We start from the raw sequence: 10,463 nt of genomic DNA, 5'->3' as shown, positions 1-10,463 counted from the left end.
AAAAAAAAAAAAAGCACAAACAACATCACAACAATGATAAATCTTTCTAAATAAAAAAAAAAGCCTTGTATTAGGAATCACATACAGCACATACAATTTAGTCCTCCCGTCTCCATGTCTTCACTTTTCAGTTTCAGTTACCTGCAATCAACTACAGTCAGAAAATAGATTAGTACAGTACAATAAAATTTTTTGAGAGAGACCATATTCATATAACTTTATTACAGCATATTGTTATAATTTTTCAATTTTATTCTTGTTTGTGTCTTACTGTGCCTAATTTATAAATTAAACCTTAATAAGTATACGTGTTTAGGAAAAGACATGCTATGTGTAGGTTTTGTCCTATCTGTGGTTTTAGGCGTCCAATTGGGAGTTTTGGATGCCCTGCAGGTAAGGGGAGATTACTGTATATTAAAAAAAAAAGTACGGGTTGGGCTTTATTTATCACCCTTCATGTATATAATCTCATGGATACAAACAGGTGACCTTGCCAATCGGTGCTACCTTTTTCTGTGCGTATGAAAAGAACAGTAGTAGCCTTGCTCCCTGGATTCCAATAAAAAAACTATTAATTTTTTAAAAAAGAATTTTGGACCTCTATTTAAAAGGTCATTGTTTCCAAACTACGTGACTCTCACTTGAAACATTTACATTATTGTTCTTTGTTAAACATATTTTTAAATGATCCTATGTTTTAAACAATTTCTTCCAAGATTACTTCAAGAGAACTTTTAAACATTCAGTTAAATAACCCCTTAAATTTCTGTTAATTGTTTCAAATGTTACAAAATTTGTGTGGACACATTGACAGTTGTAAACTTTCAGAATATTGTATGTGAATTTCAAGAAACTTGTAAAATAATTGCAAACATTAAAATTCATTAAACTGTGTTTTCTCATACTTTTTAATAAAAATCTAGTTGTGTTAAAAAATAAAAGTGTTAAGATTGACAAAAATAAGAAAGCAGATACTCTTCATTAATTTAGTGTTTAGTATAACATTACTGGAGGTCAGTTTTTTAGTACAGATTAACAGCCTTAAAAACGTTCATAGCGCTATTTCTTTGGGGTATGGAAATAGCTTCTGGGTGGGAACAGGTGAAACAGGAAAACAGAATGCCTGGGCAGATCTGTGGACAGAAGCAAAGACTGAAAGCTCTGTACTGAAAGCCAGAGGGCGTCTTTTCTTCCCACCATCCAGGGCTGATAAAGGGCAACAGCATACACCTCCAACTAGGTCAGCGCTTAGCAAAATCACAGAGGAAACAGCATGGTGCAGCTCTTCCAAGCAAGACTGCACGCAGGCCCAGCTAAGCAGCTCCCTTCCACCCACTGTCCTGCCCTCCCCACTGCACACAACACATTTCCACCAATGGCACACAGCCTCAGGAAAGGATTGCTTATGCACTGCCCAGCTCTCAGGGAGATAGACAACTGATCTCAGATAAAGGAGATCAAAGAAAATTGGCACACAATATATCAGAACAAAGAGAACGTGGACAGACCTAACCAAGAAAACAAGAAACAGCATGGCATCTCTGCTATTTAGCAAAGGAAAGAGGGGTCAGCCAAAGGCAGAAAAATGAAGGCACCACCATAATAGACAAATAATCCATTTTGGAAAAAGATATAACTAAAGAAAAACATTTTTTAAATCCCTAAACAACTTATTGTAATACTTAATAAAACTATTTAATCAAAAGGTGATCAAATACTAACACAAAAACAGAAGAAAAGGGAAAAAAAAACAACTGAGAATGAGGAAAACAATATTAAAGAACTACCCAATAAATCACAAAAAGTAATGAATCCTAAATATATTGCAATGTACAGGAGAGTAATTTCTATCCACCCCAGTGAAGAAATTTCTATCCAAAATGTCAATAGTATCAAGGTTGAGAAACCCCAATTTAACTACATTTACTAGTTTACCATAATGAAGATGGATTATGGATTTATTAAAATGAAGATGCCAGCTGGGCATGGTGGCTCACGCCTGTAATCCCAGCACATTGGGAGGCCGAGGCAGGGAGATCACCTGAGGTCAGGAATTCAAGACCAATCTGGCCAGCATGGTGAAATCCCATCTCTACTAAAAATGCAGAAATTAGCTAGGAGTGGTGGTGGGTGCCGGTGATGCCAGCTACTTGGGAGACTGAGGCAGGAGAATCACTTGAACCTGGGAGGCGGAGGTTGCAGTGAGCCAAGATCATGCCATTGTACTCCAGCCTGGGCAACAAGAGGGAAACTCTGTCTCAAAAATTAATAATAATAAAAATAAAATGAAGATGCCAAAAAAATGGAAACATATAAAATCATGGATTGTATGATTCACCATGAATGCAGAAGGGGGAACTAAATTAAAGGAACTAGGAGACAATAACACAAGGACAATTCAACATAAGGATAATTGGTGTGCTTGAAGTAGAAAAGACCAGCAACTAAAAATGAAAGTGATTTTAAATATATAATAGAATAAAAGTTTATTGAAATGAACGTGAAATTGTGCCAAAAGACTGAAAATGAACACTATTTTGGGAAATATCAATAAACTGATATTTTAAAGACAGAGGTTTTCAACTTTAAAAATTAAGAAGGAATCCTTTGGGTGCCTTGACTAAAGATATAGATGAGAAAATGCAGTGAAGAAGAAATTATACTGGACTCATACTTCTCAGCCATTTTTAATACCAAAAGACAATGAAACAAATCTGCAAAATTTTAGGGGAAGAAAGTGTTTCCCAAGAGTATCATACCTAACCAAAGGCACACTTTTATCAAACATTGGAAGCAACTTCAATATCTAAAAGTAGTAAATGGAATAAATAATATTGTATATAAATAGTGAATTCTTATGTAGCCATTTAAAAATGAAGAAATAAATATATACTTTTTTGTGAAAGGATGTTCATAATATATGCTACGAAAGAGCAGTAATAATGTTAATTTTAAATATGTGCTTTTATATATTCCATATATAGAATATCTTGTAGATTGATACACAGATACATATCTGTATAGATATAGAAAATTGACCATAAGAAAATTATAAATGTGGAAGAAAATGGATGACTTTGTTTTCTTTTCATAAATTAGTAGCTCTCAGCTAAGGACAATTTTGCTCTCCCTGGGAAAATTTTGTAATGTCTAGAGACACTTCTTTTTATTAAAACTGAGGACACCCTTCACTTCTAGTAGGTAGAGACGGAGGATGCTGCTGAACATTCTACAGCACAGAAACTGCCCTCCACAACAAAGAATTATTCAACCCAAGGTATTAATAGAGCCAAGGCTGAGAAACCTTGATGTAATTGTACGTATTAATTTACTATAGTAAATATGGGTCATTGGCATAATAAAGATAAAAATTACCAAAAGAAAAAGCACTGCATAAAGTTAAATGAGAGACGAGTGTGCTTATGAGATAAATGTATTAAACTTAGATGTAAATTAATTTACACATTTCTCTGAGATCTTAAACTAATTTATAAATGTTCAATTATTGTGAAAGCTTATGTAAGTTATACATTTCTTTTAATAATATTCTTTTTTGGAGGATAAATATTAAACTGCAAGAAAAAAAAAAAAGAGTAAAAACAAACCCAAGTAGGCTTGTTTTAAAGCTGATCTACTCAAATAACATTTAAAAATCTCACTCACTTTACGTTTTAGTGTCTCAGAATGAGTGCTCATTATGGTTTTAGATCTTCAATTGGAATAATATTATGAGTTACTTCTTCTCAAAGAGCATGTATTTCATGGATATGACACCCAGTTTTGCTAAATATATAGCATGTAATTTTTTCTGAGTTGTAATTATTGATGATGGTTTTCATGTTGTTGTAAGTCTCTTTAACTTTGAAGTGCAGTGTCTAAAATTCTAGTATTTGAAAGTGTGCCACATTTTGTTCCAGTGATGAATGCCAAACAGTGTGTTGATCTATATTGAGGTGTTTCTTGGGGGTGAAGCTTGCTATTTAGGAAAAGGCATTGTATAAGGACATTCAGCACCTCAGAAACATGGCTGGTTAAAGGCAACATGGCAGAACTTTGCCTCCTGAGTATACAAAAAGCATGTTCAAGGCAGCTAACAGTTCATCCCAAACTGTAACAGAGTGCTGGAGGGAGCTAAATTCTGCTCAACATTGTCATCCTATGAGTGCTCAGGTTCAAATATAGCTGGTGAGCTTCAGGTTCATCTGAGTCGTTTCATCCTTCGAAGCCAAACCTCTTCAAGACCACTGTCCCAGAAAACACCATTTTAAAATAGAGCTTGGAAAACGTAGCTGATTAACTTTAATTCAAACAAACGTTTCTCTAACATCTGCTCTTCCCTGGCACCATGGTAGCTTCGGGGATAACAGATTAAATAGAAGTAAAACCTCTACTCAAGGAATGAGTGATCCAAATGTGCTTAGAAGTACTCACTTGAACTGGAAAGGACTCAGAGAAGTGATGCAAGTGGAAACAATAGAAAACCTTAAGAAGATTTTCCCATAGATGATGATCATACCTCGTGTTCATGTATATGTCAGTGTAAGGGACTTTATGTCTTTAGGGGCAGATTTTAGGCACTGAAAAGATTTTTCAGAGGTTTAAATGTGAATAATTGATTAAGTTACAATTTTAAAGCCAACTTCCTGAATTTGTAGATCTTCTCATTCTAGTTATAAATCTATCTGATTTTGAAAAATCACCTTTAAGGGGATTGAGTCACGGTTTCAAACAGTGAAACTCCTTTAAATATGCAAACTGCCTATGCAAATTTAATATATTTCATTTTATTTTTGTTTTCAATTTTATGCTAGGCCATTCCATGTATTTAAGATATTCTCACAAATTTAAAGTTTAAAAATAAGTAACTCTTAAGTTCTCTTAAATGTGGTGATATTGCTTGCATACTTAGTAAGATTTCAACTTAAAATCCCAAGTTTTTATTATGTGCTTAGTCACACACATTGGATGGAACCAGAACACTGACCTGTTAATCTAAATATTTTTACATGTGGAAAATTCATAAAATAGAAAATGTACAAAAATATTGAACAATGGAGTGTCTTAAACATTTCTATACTTAATTGGAATCTTTCTGGGCTAACTGAACTCATAAAAACTAGTCACTTTGGTCAGACACTGTCTAACACTGTTACTGTAGCATCACCGATGGTCTCTGAGTCCTTTTCGTAGTTAAATAAAACAACTTTATAACCTGAACAAAGTGATTATCTAGTGGCTTTCATAGACTACCTAGTCATACTCAGATTTATTCTTGAAAATCTTGAGTTTTGTTCAGCTTCTTGATTCTAAAGGTGTATGTCCTTAGCCAAATTTGGCAAATTTTCAACTATTGTATCTTCAAGTACTTTTCCAGCCTCACTTTCTTTCTTCTCTCTATCCAGGAGTTCAGTGACACAAATATTAGCGCTTTTGTTATAATCCCACAGGTCCCTGAGGTTTTTTCACTTTGTCAGTCTGTTTTGTCTGCATTGTTGAAATTTGGTAATTACCATCATTCTGATTTCTATCTAATTCTATCATTCATAGAATTAGATAGAAATCAGAAAAAGAGATTCTTTTCTCTATGCTCTCCATTTTGCTGTTCAGCTCATCCTTTTTTAAATTTTAGTTGCTATATTTTCCAATTCTAAACTTTCCATTTGGTTCTTTATACCCTGATTCTTTGCTGAAACTTTCTATTTTGTTCCTATTTCAAGTGTATTTGTTAACTACTCAGCAGCATTTTCTTATGATGGTTGCTTTAAAATGTCAGATAGATGACTCTGCCATTCCTGTCATATCTTTGTTGGCATCTGAGGATCATCTTGTTTTTTTCATTCAGCTTGAGATCTTCCCAGTATGAAGCAATGTTACTCAATTGAAATTTGGACATTGTGGATGTTACGTTCTGAGATCTTGGATCTTGTTTAAAACTGTTTGAGCCAGCTTCTTCTGACCCTGCTCCAGCAGAGGAGGAAGGAGATACCTCACTGTTGCCATGTGGGGTAGACAAGTAGGTGGCCTTTGTACATATCTGAAGGGAGGCTCTTTATCACTCCTGGGTGGGTGCGTGCTCTGACTTCTTACTACGCCTCCACTGACTGATACCCCCAGGCTGGGAGGGCAAGGAATGCCTAGTGCTGCCCCCTGTCACGGCTCCACTAGCAACACAGAAGAGGGTTATGGCCTCTTTAGTTGGGGGTGGCAGTGGAAGTCCTGCCTCTCTCTTAGGCCTCCTCTGACACCACAACAGTGAGTAGTGGGTAGGGGGATGTCTCTTTACTGCTGAGTAGGGGTGGAAGGCCAGGCTCCCCATATGTTCTCCACTGACCCCATGTCGGAGGTCTTGTTATTGTCGAGAAGAGATAAATGAACCAACTCTTTACTCAGCCTTTCTGATCCCACCCAGGCAGATAGCCTGGTGAGAGTGGAAGTCAGAGCTCCCCACTCAGCTTTCATGGGCTTAGGTAGGGGTGGGGTCAAAGGTTACTTCTATGGTGTTCTACTGAAGTAGAGTGAGTACAGAAGGGTACTGCCTTGTTAGGCTGCCCCTTCCTGTTTTTTTGGCTAGAGACAATAGGCTTTTATTGGGGGTGTCCTTGTCTGTGCTCATTGGCATTTCAGGATTGCCAGCTTCTTCTTCAGTTCCAAGTCTGGGATATATGAGGCAAAACTAAAACCAGGGAACTCACCACTATGTTGTGTCTTGTTTTCTTAGATCCCTAGGAGGTCTGATTTTCTTTACCTTTCAAAGTCATCTTATATTTGATGTAAAATGTCCAGAAATTTTGGCTTACATGTTGGGAGGTAAAAAGGAAAGTATTACTGCTCCGTCTCCCCAGAAGTAGAAGTCTCCCTTCACAGACTTTTGAACTGAGCTCATTTGTTGGGGGAGTGGGGGAGAAGTGCCATTGTTCTCTATTATCTGTTTGCTAAGTTACCCTTTTTTAAAACCATATTTTTTGCAGAACCACAGCCACGCTTTCTGTTTGAAATGTAAAGACTGTAAAATTGTAGATGAAGTAAAAATCTCTCATAACTTTACTACTCCTGTTTACATTTTGGTGTGCTTCCTGTCATTGATTTTTTAATGCCTAGATAGAGAGATGGATAGATTTGTTTTATTATTTAAGATTGCACTACGTGTAACCTTATATCATTTTTCTTTTAAGACTGTATGAGGGGCATTTTTCTAGCCACAATTACTGATTCTCTAATTATCTTCTGAAAGCAGAAACCCACAAATTCAGGGGAGGTGAAAATTCTGGTAGTCAGACATCAAACATGCTCTCTGTTTGAATAGTGCTGTTAAGAAATGTATTATTGTATAGTGGTACAATTATGAGAATAAACATTTACAGGAATGAATGAAACTTTGCTTTAATAACCACGGAGGTTCTAACCAATCCCAAAATTATCAGGTGTCTGTGAATTTCTGGACCATTTGAGAAGAGTGAGCTATAATTTTTCACTATCCGAAAATGTATACCAATGGATACTCTTTCAGGGTTCTTTTGGTTATTTTATTTCTTGGTTGAGCAAGAAATGCTCAAATTTAACGCATATCCTTATTTGAGTTTGGTTGGAAGTAGAAACTACAATGGATTTTTCTGCAAATGATTTATTGAGGTCAAATTCTCAGTAGAAGCTTAAAGTGGGATGAGGGCACAGATTAGTGCAGGGAAAGAAACCCAGCAAAGATGTGGTTTTAGAGGTCGAGCCTAGGCCTGATCTCATAGGGAGCTCTAGAGCATAAATTACACCACAGAGGCTGTCTCACTCAGAGGCAAGCAGGCAGGACTATTTCATACCTGTATTTATCAGTCAATGATTATGGGCTTCCTCTAGGGGCGAGGGCTGGTTTGTGTACCTCTCAGGAATCCCTGAATAAGGCAGGTCCAGTCACTCAAGGCATACTCCTGGAGATGGATACAAATGTAACTCAATAGTCATCACTTGCAAAAGGTGGAGGATACAACTTACAGCTTCATTCAATAAAAATTGGTGCCTGTCACTGCATTAGGTAGCATGTGTCTAATATAATATATTATCTGCTTTGTTAGGATACAGTGGAGACCCAGATAACAGCTGCATCCTCTGAACTCATGGACTTTGGAATCTCATGGAGGAGACCAGCTTAACTATCACAAAAACTTAGAGTATCATTCATTAACAGAGACATCAGTAAAAAGTCTCTGATATAAAGTAATACAAATACATGAAAATATATTGTAATTGTAAAGATAGTTGACTTACTCTGGGTTGGAAGGAAAAGCTTGCCTGAGGAAGCTACTTTTGAGCTAAGAACTGATGAATAAATGGGTTTTAGCTAAGGAGCTGGCCAAAGTAAGGGGGCAGAGGAGAACATAAGAGTTCCAGGCAGAGGGAGAACAGCAGGTACAAGGATCCTATCTTGGTGTACCTGGAAAGTTCTCTTAAATAGATAAGTCTAATGTTGCTGGAGTGAATGTGGAGAGCAACGGAGAAGTGTTGGAGAGTATATCAGTTTGATAGCCACAAGAATGCTGTATAACAAATCATCTCAAAACTCAGTGGCTTGTGACAATAAGCATTTATTTTGCTTAGGAGTCTGTGAGTTAGTGATTTAGGATAAGCACAACTGGGCAGTTATTCCTGTTGGTTTGGCTTATTCACATGTCTGGGAACCAGCTGGCTGAGGGTTGATCTAGGTTGGCTTTGGCTGGGACACCTGGGCAACTTGGCTCTGTTCTGTATGTCTCATCCTTCAGCAGCCTAGCCAGGACATGTTACCCTCACCATCCCAGAGGAGCAAGAGCAAAACCAAATACATGCAAGCACTTTCTAGACATCTGTTAGTATCACAGCCAGTAAAATCCTATTAGCCACAGCAAGTCACCTGGCCAAACTCAAAATCAAGATACCCCAGATATACTCTTCCTCTTTGTAGGAGTTGCTTAAAACCCCATGGCAAGAAAAAATGGATTCAGGAAAGGATGAATAATTGGGCCATTAATGTAATCAATCTAATAATAGAGAAGTGGGCAGGGCCCAGGTCATTTTAGACCTTGCAGGCTGCACCAAAGTTGCCAAGGCTCATACAATGGCCCATTTTCAAGGCTGGGATAGAAATCTGCCTCGGCTATCTCCTGAGCCCTGCCCTAGAAAACAACCCATCCCACCAGTAGCATCAGTTTCCTTGTTTAACTACAGGCTGCAGTTGTATCCACATAACCCACATCTTAAGACATCTGTAAGTGCTATGTTCATGATTCACAGTTTCTATTTCCCTTCTCATACTGCTAGACTTTGTATTTAATGTACATTTTGCATTCCTGTGAGAAACTCAACGTGATTTATACTTCATGCATTAACTAAGCTGTCAGCTACTCCTTTGAGATAGTTACATATCACAATAGATGGTAGAGAACTCTGTAATAGAAAAGTATAATTACCATTTATAGGTGCAGCCCAAAAAGGCACCAAAAGACTCTGGAGTGATTTTTTTTTCCGGCATCTCAGAACAAATCTAAGACTGAGCAATCGGACCCAAGAGTCCTGACTTCTGGTCTAGTCTCTGTTATAGTCACTCTATTCTCTGTTTTATAAGAAAATTTTGTGTGTGGTAGCTATTTCTATTGGGACATAAGAACATTTACCTGTTTCATCTGCCTTATCCAAATGTCAGCAATCTGAGAAGACTATGAAGTTGTTTTCCTAGTAAATGAGGGAGAGACAGGGGAAAAAGTTTAGTCATCAAAGCATTTTCCTCTAGTGGGAGAAGAACCAGTAACACAATGTTTCATCAAGGAATAGAAGTAACAGGGTCTTATGGATACCATAGTGTTGTTGTGTGTCTAAATATATTGCAAGAAAAAAATCATCACAAGAATCTCACTCCAATTTCAGGTACTTTTATGGAAGACAAGAAAGTTATATGTACGTAAAGCAAGAAACAGAAAACTCAAAGGAGCATATAGCTGGTATCCAAGAGAATGTCACTCTACCAAAATCTGAGTAAGTGTGCCATAGGCATTGTTTTGTGTTACAGATTTACTTTGCTAAGATACTTGCTAAAATTACTTTTCCAAATTAATGAATATCATCACAAAATTATTTTTATTTTTTTACATTTGGGTCCATCTGCATGCTATTGTAATTGGAAAATGGAAGGGCATGGCTTATACCTGTTGATCCACCAAAATATTTTAGAATTTTGTCCAGGTAGGTAATGTATACAAGAAGTATACTTCTTTAATAAAGGCATTTGAAGAGTTATGAGGATGAAGAGTATATAGAATCAAGGATTCTGTTCAGATTGCCAAGAGCTTTGGCTCCTTAAATGGGTGGGGAAAGAGCCATTGGTCCTTTCTCTTTAGATAGCTTCTGTCACATCACTTGTTAATCCTGCTTATTGTTCAGCACCCCCATCAGAGTTCAGAACGTTCTATGTAATAGCCCCTTTTCATTCCTGAATCCTGTAC

Source organism: Sapajus apella, unplaced genomic scaffold (genome assembly GCF_009761245.1).
Source record: "Sapajus apella isolate SASKATOON/1434 unplaced genomic scaffold, GSC_monkey_1.0 scaffold23, whole genome shotgun sequence".
In the NCBI taxonomy this organism is placed as follows: Eukaryota; Metazoa; Chordata; class Mammalia; order Primates; family Cebidae; genus Sapajus; species Sapajus apella.
Note: the sequence above shows the minus strand (reverse complement) of the source record.